The 25,536-nt window shown below is 34.0% G+C and overlaps 1 non-coding gene across 1 annotated transcript; it reads left to right on the top strand.

Moving 5' to 3' along the window:
- The first annotated feature begins 20,824 nt into the window (after positions 1-20,824).
- Positions 20,825-20,929, top strand: LOC112616652. The gene has a single exon (XR_003117693.1). It is a non-coding gene; the product is annotated as a U6 spliceosomal RNA (small nuclear RNA).
- Positions 20,930-25,536: the final 4,607 nt, after the last annotated feature.

Raw genomic sequence — 25,536 nt, 5'->3', positions numbered from 1 at the left:
CGTATATATATCTTAACCTGTATGTTTCTTTCAACCTAGAAAATTGCATGCTTCCACATATTCTCTTTCTCTTAGCTCTTCCAATTTTATCATTTTTTTTTAAAGCTGTAAAATGGAGATGAGGGGTAGCAGAGAGATCATAATCTAGATGTAACTATTTGGTCAAAGCATAAAATGTTTATAGTTAGTAAACACACTTACATAAAAGTTGGCTTCTTTGTGCATAGGTTATAAGGACATACAAACGGTTACTTTTGTGGTTCATCTCAATTGCCATTAAAAGATGTACGTGTGCTTGCACAGATGCATTACTTATAAAGATTCAAAGGCAATACAATTTCCAATGATCAAGGAAAACCAATACACAATTAAAAATAAAACTTTTCCCCAAACTTCAAAAATGGTAGAACACACATGTACATACTTACAATCAGAAGTGATGACTCTGACTTCGTTTATACAATGTAACTGATTTAGCTGTAAGGTCTGCTTAAGTCAGTAATGGCAATTATTTTGCATGTTTCCTGATACTTCACATCTATAGCCATAGCTCCTATCTACTCAGTCATGACTTTCTTTCCTAATAAGAGTTGCTGTCATTGCACATTTACTCTTTGCACAGCGCTCCAAGCAGCCACTATCAGATGATCAGAGTTAGCATATGTGGCAAAATATATTTACTCTCTTTGGTCTATCAGTTTCAGCCAGGCAGTTTGGTGTTCAGATATTTTGGCTCAGATTATTGCTAGCTTCCAATTCAGCCACAGTAGTCACTGTTAAACAGATGGTTTGTAGGTGTTTGCTTTCTAGGAACCATCTGTTTAGATGTCATAGCACACTAATCTGTGCTTGTTGGTATGTTTTGTACTATTATTAGTGAGTCATGTGTATGAATGATTTGATTCTTCTATTAGAAAATGAAGCCATTTTAAAACTTAGAAAAGGGAGGTAATGATAGGGAAAAGTATTACTTTATAATGCAACCTTAGAGATAAAGCTGAGTCACAAATTTGGTTTCCTGTTTTTTGAGGAGGATAAAGCTGGATGTTGTGAGAAGATGATTGGGTTAAATCAACGTATTTAGCTGATTTAAGTCAAATGATTTTTATAGGGTTACTGTACTCATTCTAGGGTTATAGCAGAAAAACAGTTAAAGCTAAATAATCTTGAGTATAGGGTAAAAGGCCAAAGAATATTCATGATGATATATGGAAGGTCCTTAATTGTCATGCCAAGGTAAATATATTAATAAAGTTGTCCCAGAAATTTTCCTAGATGAACATTTTAGCTATTTTCTGTATTTTAAAGCTATAACTATACCACGAAATGGAAATAAACATTCAAAACTAAACAATAAATTTCTCTTGGTCAAAGTATCTTCTTTAATAATAGGGAATAATGTTTTTCTTCTTCTCTGCACCTACTATAGTTCTCTACCCAAGGGAGGAATTCATGGCTTCCTGCCCTTGTGTAGGTATGTCATTGGCCTTAAATATTCTGAGAGAGAATTTTGAAAACTGCTGGCTTTATAGTTAAAGCATCTGGAAAGAGAATCAATCTTACTCAGTTAACATGGCCAAGATCACTGGAATAATAGATCAATTTGCTGATATTCACATGCAGACAATATCATGGCTTAAAAGCACTTTGGAAAAAAGGCCCGTGTGTTAGTTTTCTTTTGAGTGAAAGGTGAGAGGTAGCTGTAGATATATATTACTCATGACAATGTGAGAAGGCAGTACTAAAATTAGTTATGAGGGCTGGAAACCATGCGCTGGCACAATCAGTGAGAATAGACTTTTGAAAACTTTTCCCTTTTTCAAAGATATAGGAGAATTTTATCAATTTATCAGTTTTAATCATATTTAGGTAGCAAGTAGATATCAGAATTTTATTTTCTCTCTTGCTCATTGAATAGGATTATAGTTAAAATATTATTTAATGTATAAACCACATCATGCTTTTTATGATTTATTCTAATTGACAAATTATTGTGTATGTCTATGAGGTACATGCGATGTTTTGATCTATGTATAATTTTATAAAGATTAAATGATGCTAATTAACATATCCATCATCTCATCAACTTATTTTTGGGGTAAGAACATTGAAAATCTATTCTTTTAAAAAATTTTGAAATACACAACACATCGTCATTAACTCTGGTTAATAATGCATAGACCACTAAAACTTGTTCCTTGAGTTTCACTGAAACTTTGTGCCCTGTGATTAACATCTCCCATTTCCCATATCACACTGTAAGAACACAAAAGTTTTAGAAACGGGAGCTTAATTTTTAATAAGTGCTATAAAATATAAATATATATGTAATCTCTATAAAGGAAACACTAAAAAGCATACATTTAATTGTATATCAACATATTTATTTGAAATGCATACCATATTACAAAAATGTTTGTTTGTGAGGGGAGAAAGTGGGGGTGAGAGAGCAATAGTGTGAGAGAGATAACTTTGCTCTAATGTAGGCATATATAAAATTTTTCTTTTATTACTAATCATAGAACAATACAGAATGTTTGAAGTACCCATGGAAGTGAGAAATAGTTTGTTTGAGCTAAATATTCACAGACATGAAATGAAATACAAACCTACCAATGAATAAAAGTATCTGGGGACAGTGGTTGAAACTATATTTTAATTTACTTGATTTTCTCTCCCACAGTACACCAAAAGACAGGTCCTTAATTTATTTCTTTTTGGGACTTAGCAATGAGGTAAATAGACTATTCATTAGGTTTGATATTCTCTTTCACCAATTCCATGGGACGTCCAAGACCTTATCATCACAACATTGGTTAAAGTATGGCAGCAGTAAATGTCATGTCTGTCATGATTAGCTGTACTGAACCAATTTATGTTAGATTTACTCTGAGTAAATGTCAGTGCCATTGAGAGTGTCTAGAAAAAGTAATTTTTTTTTCTACTGACAAGTACTTGACAATAAATTGTCTGGCAAGTACAATAGCAGCAAGTTAATGATTGAGTCTTGCTTCTTGTAAAGATATGAAGGCTATACTGCAGTTCATTTAATTTGTCAGTAAGGATTACTGATACTGATTCTATGTGAATATTACACGTGGAATTGTACATCAATTTAAGGATTTCATGAAAAAAACTGCTTTTTGTCTGATGACCTTGTTTATAATATAATAAATGATTTCATGTAATGCCATCTATTTTCCTGCCTTAGTAATACAAGGACAGGCTACCTGTTACATTCTTGATAGCCTTCCATTCATACAGAAAAAGAAAGTCACCTGTTAATTCAATATTGCCTATCACCTCACATGCACCTGCAATGACTATTGCCATCTTTTTTTTTTTTTTTTTTTTTTGAGACGGAGTTTTGCTCTTGTAGCCCAGGCTGGAGCGCAATGGTGTGATCTCAGCTCACTGCGACCTCCGCCTCCAGCGTTCAAGCTATTCTCCTACCTCAGCCTCGCAAGCAGCTGGGATTACAGGCGCCGGCCACGATGCCTGGCTAATTTTGTATTTTTTTAGTTGCCCACCTTAGCCTCCAAAAGTGCTGGGAATACAGGTGTGAGCCACTGCGCCTGGCCTACTATTGCCATCTTTAACCATTGCTTTCATTCTTTGAAACAGTCTCTAAAGGTGGCTCTAAGTATCATTTCTCTCAGACATAAGAGGACAAAAGACTAGGTGGGGTGTTCTCCAATAAGAGGATACATAAAACTGAAGGAAAAGACTCTCCTCTTATTAGGAAATCACAGAGTTGGTATAATTTGACCCACAAAGAGAAAGAGAAAAGAAAGTGTATTGTATACAAAATATTGACTAGAATAATAAACTTTTCCTGTAGCTCTCCCTCCAGCAAATAAGAATTTTATACATCTCTTGACATCAACACTATGATAATTAATAGTATGGGGTTTGGAGAATAGTATGGCTCTATCGCTTCCTAACCATGCAACTTTGAGTATATTATTTAACCTCTTCGAGTTTCAAATTTCTGAGCTAAAAAGCAGAAAAATTATAGTACTTACCTAAGACATTTTTTTTGAAGCTTAAATGAAAGAATGTCTGTAAACCACTGAGAATGATGTATGAAAAATAGTAGCTGTGCAATTAACACTAGGCAATATAGACAGCTCAATAAATACTTCCTCACTTGCACACCAAGTTCCAATACCATTTGAAAGACATAAGAATCATACAAATGCGGATTAAAACATCAACATTATTTTAAGCACAGAATGTGACTTTGGACTCCCTGTCAAATGGATTTGCTAATACTTTCCTCTCTATATCTCAACCGAATGTATAGACTTTTGTAGGCATAGGAAGTGCTGAATTGCTGGAAAAAGGCTACCTATCCTAGTAAACTTACCACACTGCAAAGAACACACCAGACTGTACCTTATCTGCAGTCAAGCACATCCAAGAAAGAGAGAAAAGAACTGAGCTCAGTTCATTTGCTAAAACTAAATAACCAGGTAAATCATTCCCCTGGTTGTGCCCTTTTTCTGAGTGAGTAAGAAATGAGGATAGGATAAACATTTCATATGTTTATATGATCTTATAATCATATAAAAAATTCTAAAAGCCCAAATAGAGACAGATAACCTATAGATATATAGAAGAAATTTGTAGAACTCAGCATTTTCTAACCATGATCACATTGTAGTTTTCTCCTTGACTCTTACTTGTCTGTTTCATTATACTAGTCCCAATGATGTGATGGTGCCAACAATTTATTTTGTCTTCATTCACTTGTGTGCGTCTTTTAGATATGTACTCAGCCTTGGATTGCCTCTTTTTTACATCAAGATCTTTTCATCATTTTTTAAAACTGGTTTCACAAGCAATGGAGGTGTTTGCTAGAATGGCTTTTCACCCTAACATCATGGAGGCAAAACTTAGACTGTTTTTACAGACCTTTTATTCCTAAGAAACTAGTTTCCATGAGAAACTAGCCTTAAAAGCAAAACACATAAAAGTAGAGTGTTCTGTGATGAACATATCAGAGCAAAAGGTGAATGGCTCCTTCTAGCAATATAACTATCACAAAGTTAACATGGGGCTCAATTTCTTGCCATCTTTCTTGAATCAGTGACCATGAAATGAAGAGGAAAATGATCCAAAATTAAAAGACAAACTTCAATCGTGGAGCAGTTTCTGTGAGATAATATTTCTGGAATGCTAGAAGGACCTATTATTTCGAGAATGAGTACTTCGGATGGGCTTATCTATGAAAGCGTATTATTTCTTTTTACCACTAAAAATACACATATCTGCTCCCAAAGCAAGTCAAGAAAATCATATAAAATGATGTGGGTGCAGACTTTTCTCTCAAAACAGTTTTAGTACAACTAAAATTCTTTTCAAGTTTTATTTTGTTTTTAATGGACATAAGAATTGTACGTATTTATGGAGTTTGGTGTGATATCTTGATACATGTATACATTGTGTAATAATCAAATCAGAGTAATGAGCATATCTGGCACGTCAAACCCTTGTCATTTTGTGGTGAGACCATTCAAAATACACTCTTCTAGCTGTTTTGAGATGTTCAATATATTATTATTAACTACTTGTAAAAGTAGAGAGTAGAATATTGATTACCAGAGGCTGGAGCAGGGAGTGGGGCAGGGGAGAATGGGAAGAGGTTGATCACTTGATAAAAACTTACAGTTATGAAAAGGTTCTGATGTTCTATTTCACAGTAGAGTGACTATAGTAAAGCAAGATGATTTTTAAATATGCCACATTTTATTTAAATTTAAATTAAGAATAATGTCCAAATAAAATCAATGTTGGACTAAACTGTAAATGGATAATGTGACCTTATTTTAAAAGAGTGTAACTTATTGAATAAAGAAATCCCTTATATAGGCATGCTTATATTATTTAATTATATTAAACATATTAATAAAATGTATAAAATCAATTTATTGGGAATACTTACTCATGTATAAATAATATGTATGCATTAGTCAATTATCACCCGATTAAAGTTGTATGTATAGAAGTGGAGTCCCGTTGGTATGGTGGAAAAGAGTGGAATTGCTGAAATGGTACTCATACTGACATTTAAGTTTTCCATGATATAAATTTGATCTTATGATCTTTTCAAGTAGCAATTTTTTTTTTTTTTTTTTTGAGATGGAGTCTCACTCTGCGGCCCAGGCTGGAGTGCGGTGGTGCAATCTCGGCTCACTGCAAGCCCCGCCTCCCGGGTTCAAGCCATTTCCTAGCCTCAGCCTCCCAAGTAGCTGGGACTACAGGCCCCTGCCACCAAGCCCGGCTAATTTTTTGTTTTTGTTTTTGTTTTGTATTTTTAGTAGAGATGAGGTTTCACCGTGTTGGCCAGGATGGTCTCGATCTCCTGACCTCATGATCTGCCTGCCTCGGCCTCCCAAAATGCTGGGATTACAGGGGTGAGTCACTGTGCCTGGCCTCAAGGACCTTTTTATAAGCTAATAAATATCAACAGAAAGATAGCAGAGTCATGAGGTTTGGTTTTGGGGAGGCAGATGAGATGTGCAAATGAGTTAAGCATGAACAAATACCAGAAACCTATAGTATAACTGAACTTGGAAAGATAATTTTGAATTCATCATAATATGAAAAGAGGTGCTTAAATGACAGGATATCTATTCAAGGTGGCTTTTTCCTAAAGTCAACTAAAGTTTGTTAACCAGATCAAAATTAATTAAAGGATATCAAGGAATGAGAGTAGAATCTCAACACTGAACTTATTGGCTAATGTATTGACCATGGCTCTTAAGTTTAATTGCTCTGTCAGCTTCATTTTGTGGCTTTGGCATGACTGTCTTAAAGAAGTAGCAGCACTATTTAACATCAAGTGCTCTGTGTAGTCCTGATGTTACAAGCCCTGATGCTTTAAGGGCCCGTCTCCAGCCTAGTGTATAAAATGAATGTAGCAGTAAGGCTTAATTGTGAATGAAATGTGTCTGTACTTTATCTCATCTCTTCTTTAATCTGCTTTAACATTTTAATGCCCAGCTTTGTCCCTCTACTCTCTCCAAGAAGGCACTAATTGGCCATTACTTTGGAGTTAATTTATCCATTAATTTTCCCACTTCACCGCCTACCCTGGCGTTCTACATTTCATCTCATCTTCTGTAAAAACTAGCATCTTAAGCACAACCTAAGTACTCTCTCAAGAACTCACCTACAGGTCATCATAGCAAGAGATACTTTATATCATCACAGTGCTGACTTCATAAAAATACATGTGATTAGATTACATTTTTAGAATAATATTTTCTCTTGTTTCAGTGATAATATAAATTCATTGTAGAAAAATGGTAAATACAGAAAAATTTAAAACTATGTAAAATTTTTCAACTCACAGATAAATATGGTTAACATATTGTTTTTATATAAAATTATTTTAGATACCATTAAGTAATAATACCTGCAAGTGATATTTAATGACTTTTCCTCCGTTAAAAATGACAAATGCCATTTGTATTAGTTTTAAGTATGTAAATATATTACTATTCAAGTTCCCTGGCAATTAAAATAGAACATATTACTCTATTCAACTTTTTGTGCAGGGATATAAAGACTTGTTTAGTAATTCCTCTGTCATAGTATTTAATACATGTAAATTTGTACCCTTTATTAACAAAAAATGCAGCAAAGCAGCACCAACTACTATTTTAAGTAATCATCACACGTGGAAGGACCTTTTATTGAAATTGTCATTTAAACCTCCATTTAGAATCAAAGTTAGAACAAATATGTTTCATCCTCTTCTAAATATTTCATTAACATGAAAATATAAGATCTATCTTTCATCTATGTAGTATTGACCAAAAAAGCCAAACTCTGCAAAATATTTGAAGAGATTCATTTTGAGCAAAATGTCAGGACCATGACCCATGACATAGCCTCAGGAAGTTCTGAGATCATGTGCCCGAGGTAGATGGGTTACACCTTGGTTTTATATGTTTTAGGGAAACATAAGACATCAATCAATACATATAAGGCATACATTTTTTTTTTTTCCTGGAAAAACAAGACAACTTCAAAGAATGGGCTTACAGGTCATAATTAGATTCAAAAATTTTCTGATTGGCAATTGGTTGAAAGAGTTAAGTTATTCTATAAAGACTTGGAATCAATAAAAAGGAGTGTCTGAGTTAACATAAATGTTGTGGAGACCAAGGTTCTTATTACATAGATGAAGTCTCATAGGCAGCCACCCTTTGAAGGAGTAGATGGCATATGTTTTCTATTCAGACCTTTAAAAGGTGCTCAACCCTCAGCTAATCTTCTCAGGATTAGGTAAAGACCTGGAAATGGAAGAGGATCCTCTAAAGAATGTAAATTTCCCCCACAAGAAAGAGCTTTGCAGGGCCATTTCAAAATACATCAAAGAAATATATTTTGAGGTAAAATACTTTTATACTTTCAGGGCCTGCTATCTGTCATGTGATGCTATACTAGAGTCAGAATGGAATTTGGTATTTTATTGCTACAAAGAGCCTGTTTCATCAATTTTAAGGTATCTGTTTCAATTTTAATGATGGTCAGCTGTGTCTGAATTCCAAAGGGAGGATAACATAATGAAGCATGTCTGACCCCCTCTTTCCACCATGGCCTGAACTAGTTTTTCAGGTTTCTTTGGAATTCCCTTGGCTGAGAGGAGGGACCCATTCAGTCAGTTGGGCAAGGTTAGAATTTTATTTTTGGTGTACACTATGTTTCTGTTGATTGATTAATCAACCAATATATAAACCTCTAGTTGTAATGGGAATAGGAGGGGAGACGAGAATGGATTATGCTATGGAATTTGTACCTGACTCAGAAGCGGAAAGGAAGACAGAGGAGTAATATTGAGAAGTGAGCCCTTGCACTTTACAGAATCCTTCAAAGACACAGTGTTGAAGATACCAGGTACCAGGTTGGATTGAGGAATGGAGATAAAATAGAAAGATTTCTGGAGAATCTCTGAATAATTGTAATGATAATTACAGTAAATAACTCCCTCTTTACATTCTCCTTTCCCATAAGGAGGCAAATAATTTAGTTTTTGTTAAAAATGAACTTACAATGTCCTAGACTTGGGGGCATCAAGCGAGCAATGTCTTGGAATTAAGTGTAGGACTGAAAACAGGAAGAATGAAGGCCTTCAAAAAGCACTTATAGCCATGTCTTTTCACTTCTTCCATTTGTGTTTCTGACTACCAGAAGCCAAATGTATTCAACACCCCAAACGAGTGAGTAAAAATTTTTTTTTCCCGAGCAAATGAAGGTTCTAAGAGAAAAGATCTATAAAAAGGCAGAATGAATCCTACTTCCAAATTAGAATTTCTGTTTGCTACCTAATGACTGTGTAATGAAATCTACCAGTTGGCATTTCTCCCTCCTAACACCATCACACATACAGAGAACTTTTAACGTCTTACTGTTAAATATGAATGCTAAAATTAATTATGCATTTGAAGAAAGGGGGGAGCAAGAAAACCAGAATAAGAAATAAATAAGGAAAGAAGAACTGTGAGAGGAGAAACACTGCAGGTAGTAGAAGAAAAACTTAAAATAGTAATCACAAATGGCTTTAGAAAAATAATAATTAGAATCAATAAAACCATAACATAATGCACATAACTAGACAAAAAAATTAAAGGACTTAACTTTTTAAGAGTAAGGTTAAGAACAGCTCTCAGACAGTAGAACAAAAGAACAAAGAAATAGGAAATATGAGAAAATTTAAAAAATAGAGAATCATCTCAGGCAATCTTATATGCTAATAACAGATGTCATGAAGAATGAATACAACAGGAAGAAAATTTTGAAAATATACAAGTATATTTCCTATAATTGAAACACATTAATCTGCACATTTAAACAATATGCTGGTGTTCCAGATTTAAAAAATGATTAATGACACACACGAGGAAACTTCTGTGTTAAATTTCAGAACATTGTGGTTAAAGTGAAGAAATTAAAAACTTCCATAGGAAAAACATATATTTTCAGACATCCAAGGACTGAAAAAAATTATCTGCCATGAATCCTTTTTACTAAAGGACTGCTTGATAAATAAAAGTGATAAACCAACAGAAAGAAAACTCAGACCCAAGAAACAGACTATGATATGAAAAACTGTAAACAGAAGTCTAGGTGTAATAGCTAATTGCCAGTATTTGAGAGCAATCACTGTAGATAGAGCAGATGGTCCTGGAACAAAGTTTATTAGAAAAAAATAACTTCTAATAAGGTTTGCAAATTTTGCAAAACATTTTGCTTGGTAATTTGATAAACTTTTTGACTCTTTTGGGGAAAAATAAAATTAATCAAATAAAGAATAAGGAAACTGTGAACAGCAGGATACCACTTGGTTCAGTAATGGAAAATTTTTACATAACTAGAAATAGCTGCCTTGTGTAAGAAGGACAGAATAATAACAAAGCAATGAGACAAATAATTGCCATTATGGGTTACATGGGGTGAAGTTTAAACCCATGAGTAACATTTTTGTTGATTATCATTTTAAAAATTGTAAAAAAAAATGCATATATGCATAGCATACATAATTTTAACATCTTTGAAGTGTATAGTTGCAGTGGCATTAAGAACATTAACACCATTGTGCAATCATTACCATCAGCCATCTCCAGAATCTTTATATCTTCCCAAGCTGAAACATCATAACCTTTAAAACATAACTCCCCATTAACTCCTTCCCCTCAGGACCTGACAAAAACCATTCTACTTTCTGACTCTATAGATTCAAATGTGTTAAGTACCTTATATAAGCGAAATCATATGAAGTTTGTATTTTTGTATTTGAGTATTTTAGCTAGTGTAATACCTTCAAGCTTAATCCATATTGCAGCATTTGTCAGAATATCTTTTTGTAAGGTTAAAATTATTATGCCATTGTGTGTATATACCATATTTTCTTTATCTGTTTATCCATTTATGAACACTTGAGTTGTTTCCATATTTTGGCTATTATGGATTAATGCTGCTATGAACATGGATGTACAAATATCTGTTGGAGATCATTCTTTTGACTGTTTTGGGTATATACCAATATACGGAATTTCTAGATAATGTTAATTTTATATTTAATTTTTCTGAGAAAACACCGACTATTTTCCTAAATGGCTGTACCATTTTACATTCATACCAGCAATACACAAGAGTTACAATCTCGTCTACATCTTAATAAATATTTATTTTCTTTCTTTTTTTTTTTCTTTTTTTTTTTTTTTGAGACGGAGTCTCGCTCTGTCACCCAGGCTGGAGTGCAGTGGCACAATCTTGGCTCACTGCAAGCTCCGCCTCCCAGGTTCACGCCATTCTCCTGCCTCAGCCTCCCAAGTAGCTGGGACTACAGGCGCCTGCCACCACGCCTGGCTAATTTTTTGTATTTTTAGTAGAGACGAGGTTTCACCATGTTAGCCAGGATGGTCTCCATCCCTGACCTCGTGATCCACCAGCCTCAGCCTCCCAAAGTGCTGGGATTACAGGCGTGAGCCACCGCGCCCGGCCTAAATAACTTATTTTCTGTTTGCTTTGATAACAGCCATCCTAATGGGTAAGGATTCGTTTCTCACTGTGGCTTAGATTGCATTTGCCTAATGATCAGTGATGTGGACATCTTTTCATATGCCTATTATTGGCTATTTGTACATCTTCTTTAGAGAAATATCTATTGAAGTTACTTGCTCAGTTTTTAAAAATGTATTTATTTTTAACTTGACAGATAAAATTGTATGTATTTATCATGTAAAATATAAAATTTTGCAGTATACATACGTTGTGGAATAGTTAAATGTAGCTAATTAACATATACATTACCTCATATAGTTATCATTTTTGTTGTGGGAGCTCTTAATATCCTCTCCTAACATTTTTCAGGAATACCATGTGTCATCATTAGCTATAGTTATCATGCTCTACAATAGTTCTCTTGAACTTCATCCTCCTATTTAACTAATTTTGTATCCTTTGAAAAACAACTCCCCAACCCCACCCCCTCAACTGCCCCAGACTCTAGTAACCACCATTCGACTCTCTACTTCTATATGATCTACTTTTTTAGGTTCGAGATGAGTGAGATCAAGCAGTATCTGTCTTTCTGAGCTTAGCTTATTTTGCCTAACATGTCTTCTGTGTTTATTCATGTTGTTGCAAATGACAGGATTTCCTTTTTATAGCTGAATAATATTTCATTGTGTATGTATACCACATTGTCTTTATACATTTATTTAGTGATGAACACTTCAGTTGATTCTATATTTTGACTGTTGTGACTAGTGCTGCAATAAACACGGAGTGCAGATATCTTTTTGACATACTGATTCCATTTCCTTTGCATTTATACCCAGTAGTAGAATTGCTGACTTGTATGGTAATTTTCTATATTTAGTTTCTTGGGTCAGCTTCATACTGTTTTTCATAATAGCTATATTAATTTATATTCCCACCAACAGTGTATAAGTGTTCCCATTTCTCCACATCCTCACCAGCATTTGTTATTTTATGTCTTTTTGATGATAGTCATTCTGAAGACGATATTTCATTGTGGTTTTAATTTGAATTTCACTGATGATTAGCGATGTTGAGGACTTTTTTTTTTTTTTTTTTTGAGACGGAGTCTCGCTCTGTCGCCCAGGCTGGAGTGCAGTGGCCGGATCTCAGCTCACTGCAGCTCGGCCTCCTGGGTTCACGCCATTCTCCTGCCTCAGCCTCCCGAGTAGCTGGGACTACAGGTGCCCGCCACCGCACCCGGCTGACTAGTTTTTTGTATTGTTTTAGTAGAGACGGGGTTTCACCGTGTTAGCCAGGATGGTCTCGATCTCCTGACCTCGTGATCCGCCCATCTCGGCCTCCCAAAGTGCTGGGATTACAGGCTTGAGCCACCGCGCCCAGCCTGAGGATTTTTTTATATACTTGTCAGCCATTTGTATATCTTCACTTGAGAAATGCCTATTCAGATATTTTGCCTATTTTTAAATTGGGTTATTTGTTTTCTTGCTACTGAGTTTTTGACTTCCTAGTATATTTTGGGTATTAGTCTCATGTCAGATGAATACTTTGCAAATATTTTCTTTCATTCAACAGGTTGTCTTTTTACTCTGTTGTTTCTTTTCCGTGTAGAGTTTTTTTGTTTGATGTAATCCTCTTTGTCTATTTTTGCTTTTGTTATCTGTGCTTTTGAAGTCACATCCAAAACATCATTGCTCAGACTAACGTGATGGAGATTTCTCACTGTGTGTTCTTCTGGTAGTTGCATCGTTTTGAGTCTCACATTTAAGTTTTCAATTTATTTTGAGTTGATTTTTGTATATGATGTCAGATAAGATTCTATTTTTATTCTTCTGCATGTGGATATTCAATGCTCTCAGTGTCATTTATTGAAGAGATTACTTTGCCTTGTGTGTTCTTCACATGTTTGTTGAATATCACCTAGCCGTAAATCTGTAAATTTATTTCTGGGCTTTTTATTTTGTTCCTTTTGTCTGTGTGTCTGCTGTTATGCCAGTACCATGCTATTTTGGTTACTGTAACTTTGTAATATATATTGAAGTCAGATGATATGATGCCTGTAGCTTTGTTCCTTTGCTTAGGATTGCTTTGTATATTCAGATTCTTTTTTGATTCCATACAAATTTTAGAGTTGCCTTTTCTATTTCTGTAAAAAATGTCACTGGTATTTTGATAGGTATTGCATTAAATCTGTAGAATATTTTGTATAGTGTGGATATTTCACCAATATTAATTCTTCCAATCCATGAACATAAGATAGTTTTCCATTTATTTGTGTCATCTTCAATATTGTATTAGTGTTTTGTAGTGTGCATTATAGAAATCTTCCAATCATTAGCTTATTTGTATTTCATTATTTTTGTGGTTATTGTAAATGATATTGTTTTCTTGATTTTCTTTTCAGATCATTTACTGTTAATGTAGAAAAATACTACTGATTTTTGTGTGTCGATTTTGTATTCTGCAACTTTGCTGAATTTGTAAGTTTCAACAGTTTTTTTGGTTTTTTTTTGGTTTTTTTTTTCGGTTTGTTTGTTTTTTAGTGAAGGCTTTGGGGTTTGTTTTTTGTTGTTGTTTTTGTTTTTTGATAAAATCACATCATCTGTAAACAAGGACTATTTGATTTCCTCCTTTCCAAATTAGATACCTGGCATTTATTTATCTTGCCTAATTGTTCTGGCTAAGAATTCCAATACTATGTTGAATAAAAGTGTTGAGAGTGGGCATCTTTATTTTGTTTCAGATCTTAGAGGAAAGGCTTTAATTTTCCCCCATTGATTATGATCTTATCTGTGGGTTTGCCACATATGACTTCATTGTGTTGAGGCACACTTCTTTTACACCTAATTTATTAAGTTTTTATGACGTTGAATTTTGTCAAATGCTTTTTCTGCATCTATAGAGATGATTTTATAATTTGTTTGCTGTTTTCCTTTATTGTGTGTATCACATTAACTGACTTGCATATTTGGACCGTCTTTGCACTCAAGGAATAAATTTCACTTGACGATGGTGTATGATCTTTTTAATTTGCTGTTGAGTTATGTTAACTGGTATTTTGTTTGAGGATTTTTACTTCTATGTTCATCAGAGATATTGACATACTGGCCTATAATTTTCTTTTCTTGTAATGTCCTTTTTGGCTTTGTAATCAGGGTAATGCTAGCCTTGCAAAATGAATTTTGCAGTATTCTCTCCTCTTCAATTTTTTGAAGCAGGTGAGAAAGATTTTCATGAACTCTTTTTAAAAAGCTTTGGTAAAATTATTCAGTAAAGCCATCAAGTCCTGACCTTTTCTTTGTTGAAAGCTTTGAAAAAATAAATTGTATATGCTTAAGACATAAAACATGATGCCACAAGATATGTATAGATAGTAAAAAGGTAACTGCCATTAATTTAATTCACATATCCACCATCTCACATGATTATCCATTTTTTGTGTGTGTGGCAAGAAAATTTAAAATCTACTCATTTAGCATTAATCCCATATACAGTACAATTTATTACCTATGTTTTTATGGTGTACATTAGATCTCTAGCATTGGTTACCTAGCTATCTGTTACTTTGTGTCCTCTAATGTTGAGTTTTTTGAATTACTGACCCAATCTTACTTATTATTGATCTATTCATATTTTCTATTTCTTTATGAAGGGTATTCCATGTAAATAGAAGTGGCTATATTTATATTGGAGAAGTTAAACTTCAAGTAAAAAATGTTACAAAAGATAAGTACATCACTAAATATTGATAAAGGGGTCAATTCATAATGAGAATATACCAGTTATTAAATATATATATGCACCCAATATCATAGCAACTAAATATATAAAGGAAATAGTAACAAAACTGGATGTAGAAATAGACAGCTATTTAATAATAGTAGGGACTTCAATATCCCTCTTTCAACAATGAATAGATCATCCACATAGAAAATTATTAAGGAAGCAGCAGGTTTGTATAACACTATGGGCCAAATGGACCTAACAGACATATATAGTACAATCCATTTAACAGCAGCAGAATATGCATTTCTTCAAGCAGACATAGAATATTCTTCAGGATAGATCATATTTTAGGCCACAAAACAAATATTTAAAAACCTTAAAAAGTTTGAAATTATATCAGGGTTTTTCTGTGAGTACAATGGTTTGAAACTAGAAATCAATAACGTGAGAAAAATTGTGAAATGTACAAATATGTGAAAATTAAACAGCACAGATCTGAATAAGCAATGGGTCAATGAATAAATCAAAAGTTAAATAAAAATGTCTCAAGATAAATGAAAATGAAAATGTAACATATAGAAACATATGGGATACAGCAAGAGCAGTCCTAAGAGGGAAGTTTATATTGGTAGATGACTACTTTAAGAAAGTAGATAAGATTTTAAATAAGCAGCCTAACATTACATGTAAAGGAACTAAGAAAAAGAAGCACAAGGTAAGCTCAAATTCAGCAGAAGAATGCAAATAAAGGTCATAGCAGAAATAAGTGACATAGACTTGAAAAATAGAAAAGATCAATTAAACAGTTTTTGTAAGAAAAAAAGAAACTTGACAAACTTCTTGCTAAACTAAGAAAAAAGAAGACCCAAAATTATAAATCAGGGAGGACCCGATACAACTGATACAACAGAAATGCAAAGGATCATTCCAGACTACGATGAAAAATTACATGCCAAAAAATTGCACAAGGTAGAAAATATGATTAAAGTTCTGAAGACATAGAAACTACTAAGATGATTACTTTTATTTTGTCTTTTTGCTGTTTTAATTAACTATGCTGACAACTGGCAACTTTGCTCTCTCTCTGTCTCCTAGCTCAGCTGATCTCTTGATAATGGATTGACCCTTTTATCATCATATAATGCCCACCTTTGTCTCTGGTGAAAATTTTTCTCTTAAAGTCTATTTTGTTTTGCATTAATATAACCTCTCTAGCTCCCTTATTATGATTTTTATTCTATATCTTTTTCTATCCATTTTGTTTTTATGTATTCGTTTCTTTGGCTCTAAAGTGAGTCTCTTACAGGTAGCATATAATTGTGTCATTTTTAAAATACTGCCTTTTACATTTAGCTGTGTGGTAACTATTATGGGTGTTCTTTATTTTTTCATATTTGCTTAAATTATTTTCTATTGTCCTTTAATTTTATTCTGATAGACTTGCATTAGCATTTCTTGTACTGCAAATCTGTTAGTGAAAATAATGTACATTTTCTCCTATATATTTGAAAGAAAATTTTGCTGATGTACAATTCTTGTTTGGCAGTTTTTGTCTTTCAGCACCTTGCAAATTGTATCCTATTGCCTTCTGGCCTCCATGGTTTCTGATGAAAAATAATCTGTGGATTCCTTGTCTGTGGTAGGTTGCCTTTCTCTTGTTATTTTCAAGATTATCTTTTGGTCTTTTTCTTTGAACAGTGTTATACGAAGTGTCTACTGAAGATTTCTTTTATTCTGTTTGAAATTCATCGAGTTTCTTGCATGCGTGGATTAATAGTTTCCCCAAATTTGGGGCTTTTTATATCATTATTTTTTCAAATATTCTTTGTGCTACTTTCTCTTTTTTTCTCTTCTTCTGAGACTAGGCAGGTCAAAACAACACAATTCTTTGTGACTGAAGTTCTTTCTGGTTTCTCAGTTAATGTTTACATTAGCTGTTATTTTCAAGACTATCACTGAGCTAGGGAGCAGGGGATAGACTTAGGGTATGTTAAAATATCATAAAGTTCAGTTAGTACCTAGACTCAGCCATTTTTCTTGAGTAAGTCTTCCAGTTGCTGCATGCCTCTGGTTAATTTACAGAGCTCCACATTAGTTTATTCTAACATATTTTGCTAGTTTCTTAAATTGCATTTATGGCGAGGTGAAATATTGGAATTTCTGACTACTGTTTAAATTGATGTCATATACTATGTTTTAAATAATATTCATTTATAAATAATAAAATATTAATAAAATAATAAATAATAAATAATTTATTTATTATCAATAATAAAATAATAATTCATTTTAAAGAATGATTATTATCACTTTGGTTAAATAGGGAGCCAAGTACTGTTTCTCAGTAACCCATGATTTTATCTTAATAAAGTGTTCATAGGTACTGATAACTTTTGACATTTCAACTTTTTGAAATTGAATCTTAAATATATTTTGCACCTTAAAGTGCTTTTGAGAGTTCCCCCAGGATCCCTGGAAAATCACAAAGGGTTTATTCTTTCATATTATAAAAAGAGAGGAGCTAATAATAATTACGTGTATTTTATGTCACTGTTAATGAGTTTCATGGGAAGGGTTGTCATACAGAAGAAATGCTTAGACTCTTCTAAGTCAACTTGGTATGGATAAAATAGTATAAATAAAAATATTCCATAAAATGCACTGTGTATGGGAAGCCCATAAAGATTTGTTAGTGTTGTCACTATTCATGATATGTTTATATTATATATATATATATATATGTTTTTATTTATTAGAGTAAACAGACTTTCCACAGAATGTGAAAAATATTTGCAAACTATGCATCTTACAAGGGACTAATATCCAGAATCTCTTAAGAACTCAAACAAATGAGCAAGAAAAAACAATCTTATCAAAAGTAGTCAAATGAATAGACATTTGTCGAAAGAAGATATACAAATGGCCAGCAAACATGAAAAAATGCTCAACATCACTAATTGTCAGAAAATCCAAATTAAAGGCACAATGAGATACCACCTTATACCAGGCAAAATGGCCATTATTAAAATGTCAAAAGTCAATAAATGTGGTGAAAAGGCAATGCTTTTTCATCATACACTGGTGAAAATACACCACATACACTGCTGGTGGTAATGAAAATTAGTATAACCTCTATAGAAAACAGTATGGAGATTTCTTAAAGAAATAATGTAGATCTACTATTCTATCCAGCAATCCAATTACTGGGTATCTACCCAAATGAAAATAAGTTATTATATCAAAAAGATACCTGCACTTGTGTGCTTATCATAGCACATTTTACAATTGAAAAGATATGGAACCAACCTAAGTGCCCATCAATCAATCAGTGGATAAAGAAAATGTGGTGTATATACACCATGGAATACTACTCAGCCATAAAGAAAGAATGAAATAATGCCATTTTCAGCAACTTGAATGAAGCTTGAGGCCATTATTCTAAGTGAAGTAACCAAGGAATGGGAAACCAAATACTGTATTTTCTCACTTATAAGTGGGAGCTAAGCTATGGATATGCAAAGGCAGACAGAGCTATATGATGGACTTTGAAGACTCATACAAGGGATGTTTGGAGGGAGGTGAGGGATGAAAACTACATATTGGGTACAATGTACACTACTTGGGTTATCAGTGCACTAAAATCTCAAACTTCAGCACTATACAATTCACCCATGTAACCAAAAACCACTTGTACACCAAAAATTATTGAAATAAACACATATGTTTAAAAATATAAAAATAAATAAATACACCCAGAAACTGTAAATGCCTGCTGAAGAACTTATGGTATTAAGTCATATATTATTTTAAAGGTTTTATGAGGATCGATGGAGAAGTCAGGAAAATCATTCACACAACAAGGAATGTTGGTGGAGCAGGATTTGCTGACACGCTTGATGAAGAAGTGGAAGAACATATTTAAGGCCATCACAATGTGTTAAATGCAAAATTGAAAGAACTTGTTGAGTCATCTAAAGAGAAAGAATAAGCTGAAAAAGAAACTGAAGTAGAACCCACAGCATAGGCATTACCAAATTTTGCCAAAGTGTTTCAAATTGCACAAACGTTAAAAGACAAAATTGTGAAATTCAATCATCAGATGGAATGAAGCATTGAAATCACCTGTGTGATCACCAAAGGATTACAACCTCTGTAGCAAAATTAGGAAGAGTTAAAAAAAAAAAAAAAAAAAAAAAAAAAAAGGACAACAACTTATGATTACTATGTTCGTCCAAAAGATTTTGGCAAGATAACTGCAACTATCAAGAACTCCCATCAAAATTATCTCCTCCTGATATCCAACCAACAACGTTGTAGTGGCACAATGATCCAGGATCAGCCAAAGCAGATGATCCCCCTTTTGATGATACATCGTGGCCTAATGTGACATCACAATGCCCATATCATTAACCTCACTTTATCTCATCATCACAAGAAGGATAAGTGAAATAGGATTAGATATTTTGGGAGAGAGAGACCACATTAATATAACTTTTATTAAAGTATATTGTTTTAATTGTTCCATTTTATTATTAGCTATTTCTGTTAATATCTTACTGTGACTACTTTATAAATTAAATTTTATAATAGGTATATATGTAAAGGAAAAGGCAGTATATTACAGGCTTTTGTACTATGTGCAGTTTCAGACACCCACTGAAGGTCTTGGAATTTATCTCTCCTAGATAATGGTGGACTACTCTAGTTTTTTGTTTTGATAAACAATTATGCATTAACTATAGCAAACACTTATCATTTCAGATTCTAGCCTTGTTAATTGTCTTTGAACTATTTTGCAACATTTTATAAATTAAGGGTAACTGATGAATATGCAACATCTGCCTTTTGTGGTGAAGATTTAATTTACCTCCTCCCTATCCACACCTCCATCAGTGAATAAGCCAATCTTAATATTACTTATGTGAAAATTGGACAGGATGATGTTAACTTGCCCAAATTGTCAATTCTTCCCAAATTTTCAATTTTTCCAATTTCTTCAATATCTGGTTACAATCCTCCTAATACAAATTTTTTAATTCACTCTTCTGCCCTACTCAGGGTCACCAAAAACTAAAATACGACCATTCAAAGCCCAACCAAATTTAGGTTGCTTTGCTGCTGGCTTCCTGGCTTTATCCTCTACCTCTACTTCAGGATCTAAAGAAGCTCTTCAAGCTTAAGGCCAAGACTTGTTGTACGCTTCTAAGGAATCACCACGCAAGAAGAATATGCACGTGCCAGAATTCTCCCTGGAGAAGATGTTATGTGGACCACTTCCACTGTGGAAGATTGGTGAAATGCTCAGGTTATGTATGCCCTCATAGTACAGGTAACCAACACTATGAACAACATCATCAAGAATATCAACATCTTAACTGGAGAGCTTCAATATGCTCAATGAGCAATGAGGCATAACTGAAATATTTTCTCCCACCAAGCTCCTGGAATCCACTGGACTATTAACCTCAAGGTTTATTCCTGCCTTCTTTTAATACAAACTGTTAGCCTAATAAGTCTCTTTTTAAATTTTTAGGCACTTCTCTTTTAAGATGTCTTATCTCTAGAAACATAAGACAATTGAGTGCTTGCTTCAGCAGCACATACACTAAAATTGGAACAGTACAGAGAAGATTAGCATGGCCCCTGCAAGGATGATGCACAAATTCATGAAGCGTTCCATATTTTTTTTTTTAAAAAAAAAGACAATTGAAGTTTGTCACTACTTTTCAACAAATGGCTCAGCACATGTTGCAGAAATAATGCCATCAAAAGTCCTTATGAAAATTTCCTAGAGCCTGCTTTCACCCATTGAAGAGGTTTATGCTTATTTCTGAGTGTTTCAGTTAGCAATGGTATCCATTTGTTTTGAACAAGGGGAGAAACTGATAATGCTAAATGTTGTCTTTGCTCTGTGTTCATGAAAACCTTCAATGGTTGAGAAATTCTCCCACCATTCTGTGTTTTGAAAAATGACTAATGGGGCCGGACGTGGTGGCTCACGCCTGTAATCCCAGCACTTTGGGAGGCTGCGGCAGATGGATTGCCTGGGGTCAGGAGCTCAAGACCAGTCTGACAACATGGTGAAACTCCATCACTACTAAAAGTACAAAATTTAGCCGGGTACAGTGGCAGGCTCCTGTAATTCCATCTACTCGGGAGGCTGAGGCAGGAGAATTGCTTGAACCTGGGAGGCGGAGGTTGAAGTGAGCTCCAACCACTGCACTCAAGCCTGCACAAGAGAGTGAAACTCCATCTCAAAAAAAAAAAAAAAAAGTTAGCATAAAGGATCACTCTGCACTCATATTCTGATAAAGACTCATCTCTATCCCTCCTTGATAACTCCTTAGTTTAGTTGCCTATAAAATCTTCAACTCCCCTCCCTTTGTTTTCTCTGAGATGTTCCTTATTAATGTTCTCCACATTGCAAGACTGAATAAAAGCATCCTATGAATTGTCCAGTGTATCTTTTTTCACATGCCTATGTAAGTTATTTCCATAGATAAAGCTAATATCATAGACTCCCAATGCAACTTACATTTCTTCTTCATAATAATCACCTTAATTTCATATAGCCGTTCTCCTTTCCTCTAGATTGTAAACTCCATAGTAGCAGAGCTTGTTTTTCATGTTTACCATCCCCAGGTCCTAGCATCTTGCCCAGCATAGAGATGTTCAATATTTCCTAAGTAAATAAATTAATGGAATGTAAGCTATGACTAGAAACAGCTTATACCAAAATCGTTATGTCATTCTGATTTTTTTTTTTGAAACATCTGTTTCTGAGTATGTAGGAAGTTAGCTTGGCTCCTCTCTTATGTTCAACTTCTTTTGTGGTTACTCCTAAAGTTACATAAAGCTAAAACAAACAGCATTATACATACAGATAAAAGTAAGCTATACTTTTTAATTGTCAAAAGTGTAAGAAAAATGTACTTGCTTTGTTGGCTCTCACTTCTACGTGGAGGTAAAAATTTTATTGACTTAATATTTAAAATAACGAAAATAGAACATTTTTTATACTCTGCATTACTCACTATGAAAAGTCAATAAATCTCTATTTCAGTAGAGGAAATGAAACAGATGGCTTCATAGTCTCTACAAGTATTGTTAAACTTTGTGGCACAATGATTGCCGACCCTGTATATTGGTTCAAGGAGCCAGATTTCCTTACTGCTATGCTGTTAATAGGGTCAAAAGTTTTACATTTTTATTTTGGTTTCTGTTTGGGTCTCTCTTTCTGTGCAGATGTTATTACAGATCCAACTTGGCTTGGCCTGAGATACAAAAATAAAAAGCAAAGTACTAGCAATTAAGGTCCACCCAGGGCCATGTATTATATGAATACTGCACTCATATTTTGTACATTATAAAAAGACTCTTTCAAGTTAATCTTCTTTCTGATTCCTTTTACCACTACTCAATTTGAACTGGCATGAAAGATTTTATTCTAGTTAAATGAGCAAATAAATAATCAAATGTGGCTGGTATGGTGTGTCACACCTGTAATCCCAGTACTTTTGAGAGGCTGAAGTGGGAGAATCATTTGAGTCCAAGAGTTTGAGACCAGCCTAGGCAACATAGAGACTGTGTCTCTACAAAAGTAAAAAAAAATATCTGGGCATGGTGGTGCATACCTGTAGTCTCATCTACTACAGAGATTGAGGCAGGAGGATCACTTGAGGTGGGAGATCAGGGTTGCAATGAGATATGATCATGCCACTGCACCCTAGCCAGGACAACAGAGTGGGACACTGTCTCAAAAAACAAAAAAGTCAAGCATTTCAAAATTATTCCTGTAAAGAAAAGTGAACCAAACAAATAAAAAGGAGCCAGTATGGAACATTACACTCTCCCTCTCCTTTCCTAAAAGAGAGTGCTCATTTGACTAGAATACAATATTTCATGTCATTATAAAACATTATATACAAAATGTTTTGTATATAAATAGATTTCCTGCCTCATTGGATTCAATATGGCATGTTATCATTTTTAAGTAACTAAAATTTCCTACTCCAATAAAAATGTCACATTACATCATACAAATCTATAGGTTAAAATGGAAAGCCTCACCTCTTTATTCTCATTTTGCTAAATGTCTTAAGTACTTCCTTTTTCGTATTTTGAGTAAGAGAATACTAAATCATGATAGTAGATTAAAAGTTACTAAAAGTGTAAAGTCTTTTATATTTTTAATAGAAATGTATTGCTATCTTTCCTTTGCATTAAATTTAATTGTATCATAGAATCAACCTAATATATTGAGATGAAAATATCATTCTTTATTATTTATGTCCTGTTATAATTGTTCCATGCATTAATGGTTGAGATCACTATGTACCTGTGAATGCAGAAGAAGTGTCAGGCACATGCCTGACACAGACTGGGCACTCAATAAATATATGTTGAAATAATGGTTACATGTATAAGCAAATGAATAGATAAAAGATGTATCAGACAAAGCATGTTCTTGACTAACACTTCTTTTTGCTTACTGTAGTGATTGACTTTGAGATTCTAGAAGAGTTACTTTAAAGCCAGGAAGAACATAGCATCATTCAAGAAGACACATAAGAATACTTGGAATGTGCATGGGAGCAAGTGTAATTTCAGAAGTAAGTATTTCATTTCAGTTTGATATTTTATTTAACAATTCGAATAATATGAAAATGAACTCAAGTTATGTATATTCCCAAGAAAAATTAAAACATGCATCTGCACCAAAACTTTTATACAAATGTTTGTAGCAGTATTATTTATAATATCCAGGAAGTCAGAACAATTTAAATACCTATCAACTGATAAATGAATAAACAAGTTATAGTATATTCATATAATGAAATATTATTCCACCATCAGAAAAAATGAAATAGTCATTCGAGTAACAATGTGGATAAACCTTGAACACATTATGCTAAGTGAACGAAGCCAGTCACAAAAAAACAGCATATTATATGGTTACTTTTATATGAAGAGTCCAGAATGGAAAAATTTATTAAGACAGGATATAGAGTAATGTTTCATAGGGCTGGAAGAGGACTGAGTGGATTGCAACTGCTAATGGTGAAGCAGATACATTTTGGGGGGAAACACCCAGGGTTTGTCAGTCTCATGCCAGGAAAATTCAGAACGCCAACACACACTAGGAGTTTAGGAGTGGAGGTTTAATAGGCAAAAGAAAGACAAAGGAAAACAGCTCCCTCTCTAGTGAGAGAGAGGGGACTTCTGAGAGGAAAGACCAGCTGGCAGCGGATGCGCCAGGTTAAACAGTCAGGCTTGCAGAGTTGGTGTCTCATTTACATAGGGCTTATAGGATGATTCGATTAGGTATGATGTTTACATAGCACACGGAAAAGGCTAATCTTATTATGCAAACAAACTTTCCCCCTGTCTGGCACCATCTTGTCTGCTCCTTAATCTACACATCGCTGAGAAAGAGAAGGGAAAATGGAGCCGCCATCTTGAACATGATTCGCACCACCTCAGGCATCTATGTCTGCAGCTCAATGTTGCAGGCTGCTGTTTGTTAGACAGAAAAATAATTTGGGGCTGCTTTTCATTAAAAGAGAAACCTAACTGACGACTTCTGTATTCCCACTATCTGCCTGGGTAATTTCTTGTTAACTTCGGTATAATTTCCTCTTCTGGAGTGGTAACCCTAACTGCTGTTAAGAAATGTTGGTGAAGACTCTCTCTGGCTACTTCTTGCTGAAAAAAAGACATTATGTGGGGAACAGCAGCTAGGGCTCTTCCTGGGGCCTATCTAGGGGTCCTTGGAAGGAAGGTGTGTCCATACGTGGTTCTGTCTGCAGCATCATTTGAAGTTTGATTGCTGTCAGCAACTTCAATGTGTTGTAATACTGGTTTGCCTTCACCAGATGTTGCTGAAATGTTCATATAAAGGTAAGATTCCTTTTAAAATAAGTGGCATTAGATTTGGGTGGCTAGAGTAACTTTAGTGTTAACCTTGGCTACATCTTTCCTGCAATTATTAATCCCTCTATGACTTCTATGCTCATCTAAGACATGCTTAAACTTTCTGACTTGTCCTAAAGATCCCTCTTTTTAAACAACCAACCATTCTTTCTAGGACAAGTATTTTCCATTCTTATAACCCTATCATGTCTTTCATGATCCATCTATAACATCCTTAAACATTCTAACTTGTCCTAAACATCCCTCTTTTTAAGAACCAAGTATTTAAGACAAGTATTTATCATACAAGACCCTTTCTTATATAAAATCTGTGCCCTTTATCACTTTCTTTGCATAGCCAGGGTGTGATACATTACCAAA

The sequence above is a fragment of the Theropithecus gelada genome, chromosome X (assembly GCF_003255815.1).
Source record: "Theropithecus gelada isolate Dixy chromosome X, Tgel_1.0, whole genome shotgun sequence".
Taxonomy (NCBI): Eukaryota; Metazoa; Chordata; class Mammalia; order Primates; family Cercopithecidae; genus Theropithecus; species Theropithecus gelada.
Note: the sequence above shows the minus strand (reverse complement) of the source record. Positions and strands in the feature narration are given on the sequence as shown.